The sequence below is a fragment of the Canis aureus genome, chromosome 3, assembly GCF_053574225.1.
Source record: "Canis aureus isolate CA01 chromosome 3, VMU_Caureus_v.1.0, whole genome shotgun sequence".
In the NCBI taxonomy this organism is placed as follows: Eukaryota; Metazoa; Chordata; class Mammalia; order Carnivora; family Canidae; genus Canis; species Canis aureus.
The window spans coordinates 23531163-23548537 of NC_135613.1; the positions used below are offsets into that span (position 1 = coordinate 23531163).

The 17375-nt window shown below is 62.1% G+C and overlaps 1 protein-coding gene and 2 long non-coding RNA genes across 3 annotated transcripts in view; 1 reads left to right on the forward strand and 2 right to left on the reverse strand.

The window, feature by feature from the left end:
• JPH3 (junctophilin 3) overlaps positions 1–17375 on the forward strand; it is an 81214-nt gene that overhangs the window by 54814 nt on the left and 9025 nt on the right. The window lies entirely within an intron of this gene.
• Positions 4060–6604, reverse strand: LOC144310316 (uncharacterized). Its single transcript, XR_013376040.1, has 3 exons — positions 5978–6604; positions 5594–5706; positions 4060–4681 (listed from the first exon to the last, which is right to left on the reverse strand). It is a non-coding gene; the product is annotated as an uncharacterized LOC144310316 (long non-coding RNA).
• On the reverse strand, positions 6951–14888 carry LOC144310315 (uncharacterized). The gene is made up of 2 exons (XR_013376039.1): positions 9869–14888; positions 6951–9240 (listed from the first exon to the last, which is right to left on the reverse strand). It is a non-coding gene; the product is annotated as an uncharacterized LOC144310315 (long non-coding RNA).

Genomic DNA, 17375 nt, shown 5'->3' on the forward strand with positions numbered 1-17375 from the left:
CGCGTCCACCCGTGGCATCCGCTCCTGGGGCCCCGTCCCACCTTCACCCCGGCTGATGGTCAGCTTACAGTCATCTCGTCGGGGCCCAGAGCTGGCCCTGTCCCAGCTGCTCACATGTGTGACTTGCCCACCTGTCACCGTCCCACTTCTCAGGTGATGAGGCAAATGCAGGCGTGCAGCTGAAGGTGTATGGCTGGGTGCAGCCACCGGAGGGCACCAGGAGGACTGAACTAGCATCCTGGTGAGGGCAGGGCCGGAGACTGGTCACCACGGGTGGTTCAGAGGGACACCCTGGTCTCTGCTGCTGGACAGGCATGTGGCTCCGGGCCATCTAGTGGATGGATGGCTGTCCCCAAGTAAGTGGCTCTGGGGGAGGCTGCTGGCAGGACAGAAAGGCCCCCAGAGTTGTCCAGCCTCAGGGCTGGCCACATGCCCTTAATCCAGTCACACCAATGAGATGGGAGCCATGGTTCATGTTGCACACAGGGAAACTGAGGCTGAGCTAACAGCTGCTCCTCCCCTGCCCCAAGCCCCTCACTCCTTGGATGCAGGGAGGGGAGGCAGCAAGCCCGTCTACCCAGCCCTCTGCAGCGTGTTCCACTGGAACCTTCCAAGGATGGGCACCCGGGGTGCTGAGCTGGGACCCCACAGGACTTGGCTGTTTGGGGACCTGCTCTTTGCTCTCAGGGGCTGGCTCCAGTGGGTGACACATGGGGCACACAGAGGCCTTGGTTTCTGCCCCACAGGCCGGTCCCGGTGAAGGGCCTATGGGACGCAGCAGCCACAGACCCTGGCAGCGGGCCCTGCTTGAGCCGTTGTATCCATAATGACGACCACAGGAGAACCCTGGTGGTGGGCTGGTGCGCCCCAGGAACAGTCCCCCATGAGGCCCTGGCCTTGTTGGGTCAGCCACACATCACAGATGCTCTCAGCAGCCCCTCCTGCCACCCTCTCTCTGGCTGGGGTCCGAGGGTCCGGGAGGCAGGGGCTAGGAGGGACATGGATGCTTGGCACCTGCCCTCGGCTGTCCCTTCCTCCTGTCTGCCCTGGGTCCTGCTCCTGCTCACCCTGTTGGCCACAGCTACCGCCTTTGCTGAGACCACTTTCACAGAGCACCGGCTTCGCTATCTAGAATGTTCTGTCCCCAGCTAGAACTCTGGTCCTCATGACTCCCTCCTCCCCTCTAAGTTGGATCTCATTGTTGACCTCTGACCCCAGGCAGCCGGGCACCCCCCTCACCCCCATCCTGCAGCGTGGATGCAGAGCCAACAGACGCAAACCTAGGATGCAAGGCCATGGCTAACTTCAAGATGCACATTCCCCGTGGTGACCACCACCCCTTCAGCTGTCACAGGGACCCTGGGAGGCAGGCATCATTGTGTTCCCACGTCCCCGTCTGTAGAATGTGGAAGGCCAAGGGGACTGTGACTCTCAAGAGCTCGGCACGGTGGCACTGAGCCCAGCTGGCCCGCTGCAGCCCTCTGGTGCCCCTGATGGCTGCGTGAGTGTCTCCATCCCCCGTGGGCTGGGCCTTAGGAGCCTGCCATTCTGGAGGCCAGAGGCCCAAACCAGGTGTGACAGGGCCTCGCTTTTGCCATGGCCGGGGGAGGGTCCTTCCTGCCTCTCCATGCTCCTCCCCAAGTGTTTGTGGTTGTGGCCACATCCCTTCACTCCCTAACTCCGTGGCCATGTGCCTCCTTTCCTCTGTCCCCTCTTCTAAGGACACTCGCGATGGCGTTTAGAGCTCACCCCATAATCCAGGATGATCTTCCGTCTCAACATCCTTAACAAAATCCTATCTGCAAGGACCCTCTTGCCAAATGGGGTCACCACTCGACCCACAGCTGTGCCCTGCTGCCCTGAGCCCGCTGTCTGAGTGCGGGCAGAGGAGGAGGGTGTCACATCTGATCTAAGAGTCTCTCCTCCTCCATCTGCTGATCTGCTGTCCGCCTCTCCCCTCAAGCCCCAGAAATGAAAGAAAGAAGAGCGCTCCCCCCAGGCTGGAGTCAGGGCCGTGCGGATCCCTCTTGTGGTCCTTGGGGCCGAGGATGGGATCATGGGCTGTGCCCGGCACCGGGAAGCCTGCCCTCAATTCTCCATGGTGACAGCTGCTGTGTCGGGTCAGGTGCCACCCCTCTTGGAGCCCCAAAGATGGAGAGTTTTGACACTGGCCCTCAGAGAGCCCCTGGGTCAGGTCCACACAGTGTCTCAGGCTGTGCTGCCTCTGGGGTCTCTGCTCCCTTTTCTCTGCAGCCCCTATAGTGTGAAGCGTGCCCCTCCCGGCAGTGGCGGTGGACCCTGCCTGGTCCTCAGGCGTTTTTCCAGGGTCTGTCCCTGTTCTCGCTCCGCGCACAGAAGAGCAGAGCACCCTGGCGCCACTGACCTTTGCTCCACGCTCTCTGCTCTGCTGCTCCCGGTGCAGCGGCTTCAGCTGCGCTTCCTCCGAGAAGTCCTCCTGGTGTCCCACCCCAGACCCACTGACTTTGCCACGTGAATGCTGCTTGCTCAGAGGCTGGCCTTTTGCCCTGACAGATCCCAAGAGAGGGAAAGCCAGCATTTTGGGGTGTGGGAGGCTTAGGGGGAGGGCTCCCTCTGCTCAGGGTACTCTCGACATGCCGCCCAACATGCCTTCCCTTCTGTAAAGTGGAGGACGCCGCCTGGCCTGCCAGGTGTGTCTAGAGCAGTCAGTGTTGCTGATTGGGGCCTGGGTGATGCCCGTGGCCTGTAGGCCTTACCCTCCCCACCCCACCCCCCATGGAGTACGGCCCCTGGACAGGTGGCTCAGTGGTCAGTGTCTAAGGGGTCCTTTGTGGCCAGCTCCTCAGGTGCTCACCATGGCAAACCACAAAACTGGGCTCTGGGGGGGCACCTCCCCGTCCTCCTCCATCCCCAGGCTGGGACCCCGGCCTCAGAGCCCCTGCACCCATCCCGCCACCTCAGACACCACCCAGCAGAGCTCTGGCTTGCTCCTCACACACCTAGGTCTGGTCTCCGGGGAGCTCCAGACACTTGACAAACATGTCGCTAATCCTCCCTGTGTCCTGGGATGTTACCTCCTGAGGCTCTGCCTTTGGAGAACTGCATGCTGGCATAGAAGCCTCTCTCAGCTTCTAGGACTTCCAGGGAAGCGTCAGGATGCTCCTGGCACCTGCTGTCTCATCCCAGGTGGGGGTGGGAGGGGGCAGTAGAGGGTCTGCCCTGGGCCCTCACAGCAGCAGGGGGCACAGGGGGTGCAAGGAGCAGACCCTGCTTCCCTCCACCCCAGTAGGAGGCCCAGTCGAGGTGTCGCTGAGTGACAGGTGTGGGACCCGTGATGTTCACCTGCTGGGTGGGGCGGGCTGGGGAGGCTGAGTGCCCAGCAGCACCCAATCTCCTTGCCCGACTTGTGGAAAGGGCTGAAGAAAGGAGGTTTGGCTGCCTTGAGGCTGAAGCTTGTGCCTGGACCGGTGCTCTATCATGGTGGGGAAGAGTGGGCCCCTGGGCCACACACTTGCCTGTTCCCTCAGGCAGGTTGCAGAACATTGTTGCCTCGGGGTCCCTTTCTGTAAAGTGACCCCAGCAACAGGTGTGCAGACGGGTACCATGTGGGAAGTGCAGGGTGTTGGCGGTCTGCAGCCTGGGGTGACAGCTCCAGCCTGGCTCAGGGGTGGCTGGGACCAAGTGGCATGTGTGTGTGAGCGTCCCCGGTTTGGGGGAAGAGGAGGCCAGGCTGGATCCACTGTTGGCTGTAGCCAGAGCAGCAGCAGCGCCCAGCACCCCTGGGGCACGTCCGCAGGGCCTGGCCCTCCCGTGGGGCTGTGCCTGCAGACTCTCTAGATCCCCCAATTTATGTGTCTGGCTGCACATGGAACCCAGTCACCTCCCTGGCTTCCTGGGGCTGCCGCGGGGGCCAGCCCACCGCCTGCCTCCTGCACATCTCCACCCTTCCACGGATGGAGACGAGGACATGGGGAGGTTTCTGTGGCAGCGGCGGCAGGTCAGTAGCAAGTAAGGCCCGTCCCTCAGGCAGCCGGTTGCTAGAAGCTGAGGCCTTCAGCGCAACTGGCGTCCCTCCTGCAGAAAGGATGAGGAGCTGAGGGGTCTGGCGGGGTGAGTGATGTGGGGCGCCCTGCAGCAGGGATGGAGGCCTGGGGCGGGGAGCTGCTGGAAATATGGTGTGTCCTATAAATGGCCTTGGTCTCCATTTGTCCTGTAACTGAGCCCCTGGGAGAAGCAGGCCAATGGGTGAGACCCATGGGGGTGCAGGTAGGAGCAGAGCATGGCCGCCGCCTGGCATCCCTGCCACCAGGGGTCTCCGAGGGCCAGGCCTGGCTTTATTTCATTTATTCTATCAACAAATGTGTTGATTCTGCTGTGTGAACAGTCTTGTATCCGGTACCAGGATCCACAAGGGTGGAGCACGGGCGAGCGTCTGCCGCAGGATCCTCCTCGGCGATCACCTGTCAGTCCTCCTCCGTGCCTTTGCTTATGCTGTTCCGTCCTCCTTTCCACACGCTGATATCTCGAGTGTCTGCTGTGCACCAGACACCGTGTGCTGCGGGACGGTCACAGTCCTGCTGGGAGAAGGATATGTTTCCAGAAAACAGCAGAAGTGTGTTGATGGATCGGTTTGACGAATGTCCATGTTGGTGCCTGCCTCGCGCCAGCCCTGTTCTTGGTTCCTGGGATGAAGATCCACCCTCTGTGAGAAATACAAAAGGAGATAAAAGCCCCGTGCCTCTGGGAGCTTCTAAGGAGGGGGAGGCGGAGGCTACCTGCCCCGGCCTGGCAGGGGTTTGGCAAGTGGACAGGAAGGACTTGCCAGGAGAAGCACCACCTGGTCAGAGGTCAGGGGGCCTTAGAGATTAGTCCTGGCCCTTCCTGAGTCAGGAGACAGCGTAACATCACCAGAGGGTGGCAAGGTGGTAATCGGGGTGGTTTTGTGGGTGTGCAGACGGTGCACTTGCCACCGCACACCCACAGGGGCCCCGCTCTGGGGGTTTGGTGCCTGGGGTTCCCATCTTTGAAATTCCCAACCTCGGCAGCTGTGTCATGTAAACGTGGTCTGATGGGACCACGAGCTGCAGGCTTGGCACCTTGGCTTCCGTGGGACAGGTGCGCAGCTGCCAGCCCTCGACCTCTCCTGTTCCTTGGCATCCCCTTCATCATCCCACAATGGTGACTAGGTGATGTTGGTGAGGGACGCAAGTCCCACCATCACCCGCTGCCCCAGGGTGCCCCAGGCACCATCACCCGCTGCCCCAAACATCACAGCATGTTTGATGGGCCACATGGCACGGCCCCTTGCTCTGCTCCATCAGACAGTGGCATGTCAGGGCCTGGAGATCCTGCCTCCACTGGAGGCAGGGACAGCAGGCCCCGGGAGGGCGGAGTGACCACCAGGTCCCGTTTATCACTTGCACCGGGGCCCCTGGTGGTAACCTCCAATGCATGGTCCCTTCTCTGCCCTGTTGACGTGGCATTGACCGGCCCGTGCCGTGCCGAGGTTCCTGGAGGGGGCAGGCACCTTTCCTCTCCAGCCCGTGGAGGCCAGTGGTCCTGGGCCCAGTCCAGACGTCATGGCCACATGGGTTCCTTTACTCACGGAACATACCTGAGTGTTATTTCAAAGATCAGGTTTTGGGCAGGGTGTGAAGTAGGCAAACCACAGAAGGCAGGGGCAGGAGCTTCTTCTTAGGTAAATGTGTGTTCCGTGGAGGGAGGCTACTGAGAAGGACAGCACCCACCACGTGACTTAGCTCTTCGTACACCCAGGATATGCCTGTGCCTGGCCCCCCATCCTTGGCCCCTCACCCCCTGTGCTTCTCACCCCCTGGGCCTCCCACCTCCCGGCCCACACTGGTGCCCTGCCCCCGCCCTGTCCTGTGCCCTCCCACCCCTTAGGCCCCCCATCTTCTGGCCCCCTGGCCCCCAGGCTCCCCACCCCCTGCCCACACTGGTGCCCTGCTGCCCGCCCTGGCCCCATCCCGGTGCACACATAGTCACAGGCAGAGGTGGCCTGTGCGCTCGCCCGCGGGTGGAAGCGCAGCACTCAAATTAGCCATCTTTCCACTTGCTCAATGGGTATGTAGGCTACTCGCAGGGTGGCGGTTCGCCTGCTATTCCTGGTGTGCGGGGGCTTGGGTGTGGGGTGAGGGAGGAGAAGAGGGGGCGCTCAGTCTAAACATAGACTGGGGCCGGGAGGGGCGGCGAGGCGGGAAGGGCAGAATGATGTTGGAAAATCAGCTCCTTAAGAGAAGCGGGTGCCTGAGGAGAGGAGCCTGTGGGTTGCCATGGCAACCAGGATGCACACCCCCAAGCCCCCCAACAGGAAGGCTGGGGCCTGTGGGCATTCTGGCTGGGCTGGGCTGTGGGTGGCAAATACACCTGCCATGCCCCAGGGGGACTTGCTGCGGGAGCCTCAGTGTTCTCACCTGTGAGATGGGGATGGCAGGAGCGGCCTCCCTGTTTCTCTGTAAACTCCTCCACCTTGGGGTGCCCGGGTGGCTCAGCGGTTTAGCGCCGCCTTGGGCCCAGGGCGTGATCCTGGAGACCTGGGATCGAGTCCCAGGTCGGGCTCCCTGCATGGAGCCTGCTTCTCCCTCTGCCTGTGCCTCTGCCTCTCTTTCTCTCTCTCTCTCTCTCTCTCTCTCTCTCTCTGTCTTTTATGAATAAATACATAAAATCTTTTAAAAAAAATAAACTCCTCCACCTTAACAGGAGAAACCCAGCCTCCCTCTTCTTAACCAGAATGCAAATTAAAACAACAATGGAATCACGCTGTGTTTTACCTGTCAGCTTGGGAAGGGCTTTTTAAAAAAATGACAGTCACCAAATTAGAGCAGATGTGTGGAAACGGCAGCTGTGCTTCTGGAGCGTGTCCTTGAAGACAGATATGTGTGTCGAGATTCAAATGTGCCGGGATATCGTCGGATCGTGATTTGTAAAAGCAAAACCAAAAACAACCTCCATGTTCATCAGCAGGAGCAGGCACAGTTTATTTCGGGGGAAAAAAAATCCATTAAAAAGAACAAGAGAAGAGAGCTCTGTGATTGCTGGTGTGGAACAATCTCCCAGATACAGCGTTAGGTTGGAAAAAAAAACCACCAACAAAATGGCATGAGGCAGAGCAGGGCGCGGTGTGCGAACATCTGCGTCCGAAGTTTGTGATGAGTGTGCGCGCGTGGGGGCTGCTGTCGGGCCGAGCGGCGCGATGTCATGCAGGCGCCGAAAGGGATGAGGGAAACCTCAGTGAACTCGTATGCACACCTGTCCGTGACACATTAGATGCAACACAACTAATGGGAAAAGAATATGTAGCGTATGGCGCCGTTTAGGTTTCAAAAATAAAACGTGAATGCCTCTAAGTCCGCAGACGGTGCGCCGGGCCAGAGTCCGCCAGAATTAAGAGTAGTTACCTGTGGGAGGGACGTTGGATGGGTGGGCAAACAGGTGGAAGTGGAAATTCACATTCATTCTCTACACCTGAAAAAAAAGGTTTTAAAAGGACTCCTCTTGCTTTTGTATATTTAGAAATGTGTGTGTGTCCAGCTGTCGTAGCCGGTCTTTAGGATGATCTCCATCACCCACTGTCTCCCTACAAGGCAGATCCTGCTGCCCCCCCACCTCACCTCCTTGTTTTCTGATGTGCTGCACATTGCTCGTTCCCCTGCCCCTGGGCCTTTGCACTCGCTGTCCCTTCCTCCTGGAACTCACCGCCTGGCCAGCCCCTCATTACCTCCAGCTCAGGGATGCCCTGTCCCCCTGCCCCAGGGCATTGGTGGTACCCACCGCGCTGTGGTTCTGTGCACCCCAGCCGTCCCCATCAGACGTGCCACCTCCTCAGGGCAGGACCTGCCTCGTGCTTTGAGTCCCTGGTGCCAGCACGTGGTCGATGGGCACACCAGGCCCATTCTCTGTGGTGGGGGTGGCCGGTGGGCTACAGTGATTGAGCAGTGCTGTGGGTGGGGTGGGGGGTGCTTCTGTGTCTGGGGTGAGAGTGTGAGCCTCCTTCTGTCTTCTTTGCTGTTCTAAGACGGTGGTTTTCTGGAGTTTTGTCTGTTTTTGTAGCAAAGAGTTTCTCTGAGCTCCAAGAGGAGCTCCATGATGCCAGGTGGGAGGCGGCCCGGGTGTGGCCGGAGAACGGGTGGGGACCCCGCACAGTGGCACCACAGCCCCAGACTTTGGGTCCTTGGCTTCCGCCTGAGAGAGGTTCTTTCGACACAGCAACCAAAACACAAGGCAGACGAGCAGGTGCAGGAGCTGGGGGCGGCAGGAGCCGTGAGAGAGCTGACGGGCGTGAGCTTTCTCGTAAGGGCGATGTTATAAAATTAGCTTATGGTGATGGCTGCACAGCTCCAAGTACGCTAGAAGCCACCGACCTGCACCCTCGGAACCGGAGGCTGTCAGGGTACACGAACTGTAGCTCGATAACGCTGCTGAACAACGAAACCCACAAAGCAGCCGCTAACAAGTGGCTGTGTGTGGTCTACGCCCAGCTCCTGGCGCTCCGGAGAGCCCTCCCGCGGGACCCTCGCTATACCCGCTCCACAGTTGGGTAGACTGAGGCTCACGGGGGCCCGACCTGCCCCAGATGGAGTGTTCCTGGGAGCCGGGCGCTGCGGGGTGGGGGGCAGGTGCAGGACTGCTTCCTGGGAGCATCTGGCCCGGGACGGAGGGTCTCGAAGGGCGGGCCTCAGGGGACCCGTGCAGCGGACCCTCCGGCCGTGCCTTTCTTTGGAGCGAGGTAACTGCGATGTGACTGAGGATGTCGAGATGAGGTCATCCTGGATGACGTGAGCCCTACGTGTAGTGACCAGTGTCCTGAGAAGGCAGAGGCAGGGCCCTGGGTGAGCGTCTGCAAGCCAAGGAGCGCAGACGATGACGGCAGCACCGGGGCTGGGGACCAGGCAGGGGGCCCGGGCCGCGATTCTGGCGAGAGAGAACACGGGTCTGTCGCTCCCGCCCCCAGGGGTGTGGCGGCCTATTCCTGCCGCCCCAGGACATTGGCACAGCCCCCATCCTCTGGGCACAGCCTCTGTGTCAGGCGAGGGCCGTTTCTGGACGGGCGTGGAGTGCTGGCGGCTGGCTGTCCCTCTGTGACGGCACCTCCGTGACCCCGTCGGCGTCTGGTCGCCTTTGTGAGTCAGCCTTGCTTGACCCCGTCAGTGCGCAGGGCAACATGTCCTTCGTTAGATTTTTTTTTTCTCTTTCTTTCTTTGAGGATTTTTTAACAGGAAAAGAATGGGGGTAGGGAAGGATCTGGCGGGAGGAAGAGAAGCCAGCTGTTGTGGCTTGATCTAGAATGTTCCCTGGCTTTGCAGGCCGCTCCAAGGGATGTCTTTGTCATTCTGACCAGATGACACATGCTTTCCAGAGACAGGCAGGACTCAGGCTCTGCAGAAACCTGCCCCCCCACCTCCCATTTCCCTGGCTCTGGCTCCCATAGAAAAGCTCATTGAAATCACCACCACGAGGGCTTTCCTCTCACTCTTTGGCTCTGTTTGAGTTCCTGTCTGGCTTGACAAGGGCTTAAACATCCCACCAAACCCCACAGTCCTCCTGTGGACCAGCCAGGTGCTGCTGCCTCTGCTGCTGGGGCTGTGACAGGTGACAGGCACCGCAGCCGCCCAAGTGGGTCCGTCCAGAAGGGTTAGTTCTCCACCGGGCCACCTGCGTCCCCTCTGTCCCCGGCCTGTCCTCCCACACCAGCTGTGGGTGCCAGTCCCCACCTGCCCAGGCCCCTTAGGAGGCCCCTTGCTGGTCTCAGGAGGAGCCCAGACTCTGGGATCCAGCTCCTGCCCCATCCTCTTTCTCTGCTCATGTCCTTGGGTGCTCTGTGACCTCATTCCCACCCAGGACCTCACGTGTCCCAGTCTCCTCCACTCACCTTTACTGGTCTCCTCCTGGTCCTTCAGATCCCAGGTCCCAGTCTGCCTCCTCCAGGAAGCCCTCGCTGACCTGGTGCTAGCCTGGGGATGTGCGGCATGGTGGTGAAGGCCCGTCTTGCTCTCTGAGCCTCCTAGGGGCAAGAGCTGGGTCGTGCTCTCTCCCGCGTCCGCAGCACCTGCATGGGGTCTGACAGTGGTGGCACTCCAGGACGGCTGGCCGTGGGGTGACTCAGAGCTGAGGTCTTCCCGTCTCTGGCGTTGGCATCCTCACCTGTCAGGACAAGCTGAGTGCGCTGCCCATCACCCACACCCTGTGCAGATGCTGGGGTCCGGCCCTCATGTGCCACTGGGGCACCTTGAGGGTGGGTGCTGGGCACTCTGTGAGCACCGGCTGTTGGCAGGGTGCTGGCGCTGGAGCGTCGAGGCCCTGACCCGCGACTCTGGGAGGCTGACGGAGGCCGGGAGAGGCAGCGCAGAGCTGAGGATGCACCTGAGAGCCTCCAGCCTGTCTGCTAGGCTTCTCGGCTGGCGCCTAGGACAAGCAGCAGAAAGCCAGTGGCAATGTTTTCCACGGGGTGTGCGCCAGGGGCTCTGGGCCAGGCACCCGACTCTGAAATGAGCCCCCAGGCCGTGGGACTGTCCCACAAGCAGCCCCCCTGGACAGAGCACCTGGCAGAGGGCCGAGGGACGGTGGGCCTTGGGAAGGCAGCTCCCTCCCTGGGGAAGGAGGGGCCTCCAGAGGAAGGTGTGCTCTGGAGCTAACCTGACAGATTATCTCCAGGGACGGCCCCCACCCCGGGCTCCCGCAGCACTCCCTGCCGCACCCCTGCCCAGACCCCATCCCAGGTGCTGATGAAGCTCAGCTGACAAGGCCTTGACCACATAACCCCATAGGCGTTTTGTCTTGTTTGCCTCTGCTGATGCGCTTTGGGGTCCCCCACCCTGGTACTGGCTCCTCCCATGCCCTCTCAGGGGGCGGGGCTAGCTCGCACAGACCCCCCAGGACCTCACTGTAGGTCGCTCCTCCTCCAGCTGATGCGTCCCGTGATGGGGAGGGTTGGGCACAGGTGGGTGGGTGGGGGCCTCTGATGGGCATGTGCGCCGTGCGCGGTGCATTTAGGACCATCAGACTTGGCTGGGGCTCCCTGCGTACTTCTGCACATGTGGCAGCACACCCAGGGGCGGCACGCAGCTCTCAGCTTGTCCGCTGACCACGGCTGCTTGGGGCGGCTGAGAGGAGGACCCCCCGGAAAGAATGCGGGATTGCTCAGTGCTGCCTGCCCTGGAGGGGCGTGGGAGCAGCCTCCGCCCCACTGCTGATGTGGTTTCCAGGGCCACCCTCTGCACAGCTCTCCTGTGGTTCCTGAAATAAAGCAGCCTCGGGGTTATGCCACCAGGGATGTTCCGGGGCCGTCCTCCACCCCAGGGTCACCAGGGCCTCCTGGTCTGCTCTGACTGAGGCAGCTCTCTCTGATGCCCTCTCCCCGCCTGCCCCCTGGAGTAGGGGTCAGCCCTGTGCCTCACGCTCCATGGGCCCTGCCAGGGGCTTGCCCCCTTAGATCGGGGTCTGGGGGATGGACCAGGACCTTCTCCACTGATGGGCGGTGCTGCCAGCCAGGCCAGAGGGGGAACCCAGCTGTGGGTCCCCCGGGCGTCCTGTGTGCTGGGCACGTGCCGGCAGCATGGCCTGTGCGGCCTCTGTTCCACGGCCGCGAGGCTGGGGCCCACGGGGCCTGGTGATCAGCCCGAGGATCTGGAAGGCCTCAAGCCCAGGCCTGTAAGGGCACATCCAGGGCTCTCTGGCCAGGCTCTGGTGTCCTTCCAAGGAGAGCCCACCTTCCTGGCACCCCTGAAGGACAGAGGATGGAGTCCTGGTGTCAGGCAGCATGCTGGAGGCTCAGTGTGGCCTTTTCTGAGCTGGGTTCCTGTGATCGTGAGGTTGACGGGGCCTGAGAACCTGCATTTCTGGCCAGCTCCCGGGTGGTGCTGTGGCTGCTCTCACGTGCTCTCCCTGCCAGCATCTCCCTCCCCTCTCCTCTTCTCCCCTGCACCAGCCCTGACCCTGCTTCTGCCCAGCCCAGCCCAGAAAGGGTCCACCTCCTTACAATGTATCAGAGAGTGGACTCACAGGGAGAAGTCATGTGGGTTTGCAAAAGCTGCAGCCTCTGTTTACCGTCGTGGATCACTGGTGGGTCACTGGCAGGTAGGTGGTCCTGCTCAGGAGGCCCCGAGCACACCCGGGCTGCCGGACAGCACCTCATGGGCAGATGTGCAGAGCAGGCCAGCTGTGGGCAGATTGGACTCAGAAGCTGGCTCTGCGTCCCCTGGGCCTTTGTTTCCTCTTCTGTACGAACAACGCCCGTTCCTACTTGGAGCTTCTGCTGACGGGTGCTGGGCTGCAGGGCTTGGGAGGCTTGGGTCCAGAGAGACAGGCTGGGGGGTGCTCCGGGCACTGGCTCAGAGGGGGTGGGAGCGGGCTGCACCCCAGCAGGGGTGGGGGTCCTGCCCTAACAAGGGGGAGCTGTCACGGCCGTGTCTGCAGGAGCAGCTGGCTCCGAGTGGGCCTTCCCCATGCTCCGTACGGAGGTCGGGTCGGGCTCTGGCCTGCTGGGGTGGTGGAAGGGCTCTCTTCCTTCGCTCTTGGAACTGGGTTTGGCCTCAGCGTCTCGGAGCCACCAGGCCAGTGGGACTGGCTCGAACCAAAGGCCCGAGGGTGACTCGGGGACCAGAGCTGGCTGAGGAAGTGATGGTGCCAGTAAGGGGCTCGTTTGTGGAGGAAGCAGCACACCCTGTGTCAGCTGGGGCCACGTCCCCAGGTGCTGCAGGGGGCAGGGGGGGCAGCCAACCAGAACTGCTCACCCCGGGTCCTGGGGGCTGGACGTCCGAGGGGGCGTGTGGGCAGCCTGGACCCTCCAGAGGCCTCTGTCCTGGGCGTGTCTGTGCCCTGGTGTCCTCTGCCTGGGGGCCACCCTGACAGCCACATCTTAACTCCATCAGTGGTCATGCCAACTGGTACCGGGGTTAGGAGTCCCAGTGTGTCAACTGGGGGACACAACGTGGCCCTTCACTTTGACACATGTCCTCTGAGGCTGCAAGCCTCCTGGGCTTAAGAAAGACAAAAGCTATATTTTCCGGACGGGAAGGGACATCCGTGGTGCCCCTGGGTGGCTGCTAGAGCACAGCTTTGTCACACGCGGTCTCAGAGCTGCCAACCGCCGCCCCGGGTGCCTTGCCGGGGGTGCCCCTTCATTTGTTGCACTGGCGCCTGTGCGGGCAAGAGGCCTCCGAGCCTCCCCGTGGAAGAGCGTGCTATTCCCGCTGCAGCCCGTGGGTTCCCGCCACTGCCCTCTGGGGCGGGGGACGCAGCCGCATGTGGGATGCGGGCAAGACCTCCAACCAGGGGCACCTGGTGGGCACACGGGATGTGCTCCTGTTCAGTGACATCAGGCCCCTCCTTAGCCACGCGGACCCCCATTGCCGGTGTCCCTGTCTCTGCTGCCAGTCCCGGGGCAGCCCTCTGTCCCCTCCCTGCGTGGGGCCGCACGGACCAGGGGGGGCCCAGGGCTGGGCTCAGGGGGCCCAGCAGACGGCGCACCAGAGGGATGGGTGGGGGGGGCCCGGCACACACAAGCGTCCCTGAGGGCCGCCCTGGCTCGGAGCACCAGTGGGCTTTCTGTAGAGCGAGCGCAGCCCTCCCTCGTGACGGCTGTCAGCGTGTCCCTTAGTTGACTGACCCACTGCTCTCCAGCAGGTTCAGTAACGTAGAAACAGGGCTCAAGGCGCCAGCTCGCCGCCTGGGGAAGGAAGGATTTTGCGTTAATGGGAAATAATTGTTCTGGCCCTGAGCTGCCAGCTTTTTTTCCAAGTCCTTCCCTGGGCCCCATGCAGGGTGGGGGCGGACGGGTCGGGCACTACCTGATTGCGGGGGGAGGTGGTCCCCAAACCCGCAGCAGGCTGGGGAGCGTGTGCGGCCCGGAAAGCCCTGGCCACGTCGCAGCGTGGTGACCCTCAGACATGGATGCGGGGGTGTCACGGGACCCTGATCACAGGAAGGGGCCAGAATCAGAGGCAGATGGTGGCTGCCGGGGGCGGGGGTGACTGCTGATGGGGCCGGGGTTTTGGAGCTGGAGATGTTCAAGAGTCAGTGGTGATGACCGCCCAGCTCTGCCCCGAGCTGTAAAAGGGTAAACCACGGGGTGGTTGGTGTAAGAGACAGGGAGCGGGTGGCAGTCACAGCATCTGGACGCCACGGCCAGTGTGACCTCTCCCGGGTCGCCTCTCGGGAAACATGGAGGCCCCCTGGCCAGTGGCCCTGGCGGGAGGGGCAGGTGTGGTGTTGGGCAGGTGCCTGGGTACCATGGAGGCATCCTCAGCCCCGAGGCCTGAAGCCCCGTGGGCCACCCTGGGACCTTGTGGGGTCACGAGGGAGAAGGGACATCTGTTTGGACCTTCGTTCAATGGACCTTCAGTGTGCCCAAAGTGTGTCTCCCCCTGTGAAAGGCAGGCCCTCACGTGGCCCGAGACGCATGCGTGTCTTGCCCCGCTTCCAGCCACACCCCCAGGGCCCCTCTCGGCCCAATCCCTCCATCTCCATCCTCACAGGGCCTCCGCTGTGCATCTCTGTCCAGCTTATGAGGACATCAGTCATGGGATTGGGGCCCCTCCCATTCACAGCGACCTCATCTGAACGAAGCACATCTGCAAAGATGCCATTTCCAGATAAGGTCACATTTGGAGGTTCTGGATAGATGTGAATTCTGGGGGAGGCTGTTCACCCCCTACAGGGGCTTTCAGAAAGCAGATGCGTTCGGATGGCGGTGGCAGCCTGAGTCATTTATCGAGACTCCTGACACCTTTCTGAGCTGGAGGAGAACTAGATCATCAGGCCAGACCTCTGTGCCTCAGTGTCCCCATCTCTCCGGGGTGTGGAAACGAGGCAGGAGTCATGTTGCAGTGTGGAAGACCCCTGCCGCCAAGCTGGTGAGGGGTGCGCCCCTGCAGCAGGGCCCCCGTGGCCCACCTCTGACACCCAGCACGACCCCCCCAAGCACCCCCAGCCCCTGCCAAGGCCCCTTCAGCCCCTCGGTCACCAGCACTGGTGCCAGCAGGGGCCTCGCAGCCACATCCTACGGCAACCTGACGTAGGACCCTGGGCCCCTCCTTTCCAAGAGACCTGCCCTCACAGAGTAACAAGCAACAGAGGACTGTGAGGAAAGACACATTCTGAATTGGGTGGTGGGGAGTCCGGCAAGGCTGGAGACCCCAGAGCTGGGGAGCCCGTCACAGGGTTACACGCACCCCCTGCTCTGGGTCTGGGGTACTGCCTGGGGGCAGGATGGCCTCAGTCCAGAGTGGGAGTGGGCAGGCGGCTGGCTGTGGGGTCCGACTCATGCACCCGGGAGGAGGGGGCCACCTGGGAGGGGGCGCTGGATGCAGAACCACTGCGGGCGGAGGGGGAGTGGGCTGCAGTCAGGGAGGGGGCATAGTCTGGGGGCTCCGGCGTGTGGCGCAGTGGTTCTCAGAGGTCCCCGGCCCGCCGGCAGCGTCACCGGAGCAGCGGGAATGCAGGTCTCTGGGCCCAGCCCCGCAGAGTCAGACACTCCGGGGCAGCCAGGATGTCCAGTGTGGCCCATCTGGACCCAGTAAGGTCACAGTCCCAGGTTCTGGGTGGACGGGGTGGCGGGGGGGACCGGTCCAGTACAGGTTGCAAGGGTGGAACTGGGTGGGGGATGGACTGGGACAGGTCACCCGGCATCCTCTGCCACCCTGTCTCCAGTAGCCCGAGGTGGTGGCCCCTGTCAGAGGGAGCCGTGGGACGCCGTCCCCTCCCCGCCTGCCCGCTGGGCCCCTGTGGGGGTTGTGGGGGCAGGGGGCTCAGGCGCCTGGGGCTTCACCCCTCCACTCACTCACCCAGGGGGCCTGACTGCCCGGCCGGCCCTGAGAGTCTCCCACAGAATCAGCCCTCGTGACGCGCCGGGAGGCTTTCTTCTCTATTAAATGCACTCTTCTTGATTCAATTTTATTTTAGGGTTGGCACAGCACAGTCTTTCTCTCTATGTGTGAATGTATGTATGTAAATACACGTACGATGTTGGTGAATTAACGTTTGTGGTATTTTTACCAAGCGAATACATGGAAACCAAACAGTGGCCCCTGCAGGGGTGGCATGTGAGTGGGGCCAGGGGTGCAGCGCGCCCTCTCTCCGGCAGCCTGCCCACCACGGGAGGGTCCCCTGGGGGTGGGGGCTGAGGCCCTGTTCCTGGGCTCGCAGGACCACGCCCCACTGTGCTGGCCTGGAGGACCCACGCAGAGTGGCTGGGCTTGACGCCGGGCGCTCACGGACGGTCTGCAGGTAGTGACCAGGCTCTCGCCGGCCAACGGGCCAGGCCCCACGAGCGAGGCGTAGATGCTGCCCAGACGTGCTGTGTCCAGCAGAACCCCTGCTCCGGCAGCAGACCTGCCTCACCCGGAGAAGGCGAGGGTGGGGAAGGGGGCTGGGGGTGTGCTTGACTTTGTTTACAGGGGTTTGGCCAGAAATGGAAGGGAGCATCAGTCTTGATGGGCTTTTTATTTTTATTTCAAACATTTTATTTATTTCAGAGAGCAAGTGCGCACGCACAGGAGCAGAGGGAGCGGGAGAGGGAGAAGCAGGTTCCCCGCTGAGTGGGGAGCCCGATGCGGGATTCCATCCCGGGACCCGGGATCAAGACCTGAGCTGAGGGCAGATGCTTCACCAATGGAGCCACTCAGGCGTCCCTTGATGGGCTTTTTGGATGCGCCCCCCATGGGGGAGGCTGCTGTGGTCCAGCCACGTGTCCAGTGGGGACGGAGGACTGGGGGGGGGGGTGGCACCCACGTGTTTACACGTGTTGTTGGGGCTCCAAACAACGACCCGCTAGCCCGACACTTGGGGGGATTTCAGCCGAGTCCTGCAAGGGGGGCTGCATCACGAACGCAGGCTCTCGCTGCTGCTGTAGGAGCCCTCAGACTCGCTGCTTTAACCAACATGAAATCTCATGCACGTTTTCCTGCAACTCCACCCCGTGCGCCACCGTCTAATCCAGCCACCTGCACTTGGCTGTCGCTCTGAAAGCTCTAACCACGCCTCCTCAGCGACCGTCCGTGGCAGGGTCTCTAGTGGCCACGCTGTGCCACCCGTCTCAGTCCAGAGCCGTTTGGGCTCCACATCCACCCACACCTGATCGACACCAGTAACTGTTGGGAACGGGGAGACCTGTCGCTAGTGGGCAGCAGAGGACGTCCCGCCTTCCTGGGGAGGGGCCTGGCGGGGGTGTGCGCCTGCCCTAAGCCCCCCTCGTTCAGCCTAATAGCGCCGGGCCCTGAGCCAGACCCTCGATGCTGGGCTTCAGGTCGTCCTGGCCCCTCCAGTGGTCTTCCCTGAGCTCACTTGCTGTGGCCCCAGCCGCCTGCAGTGAGTCTTTGTGGGAAGCCCCTGAGGCCCCTGAGGCCGAGAACCTTCTTCCAGGCCCAGGGCCTGGCCATCCC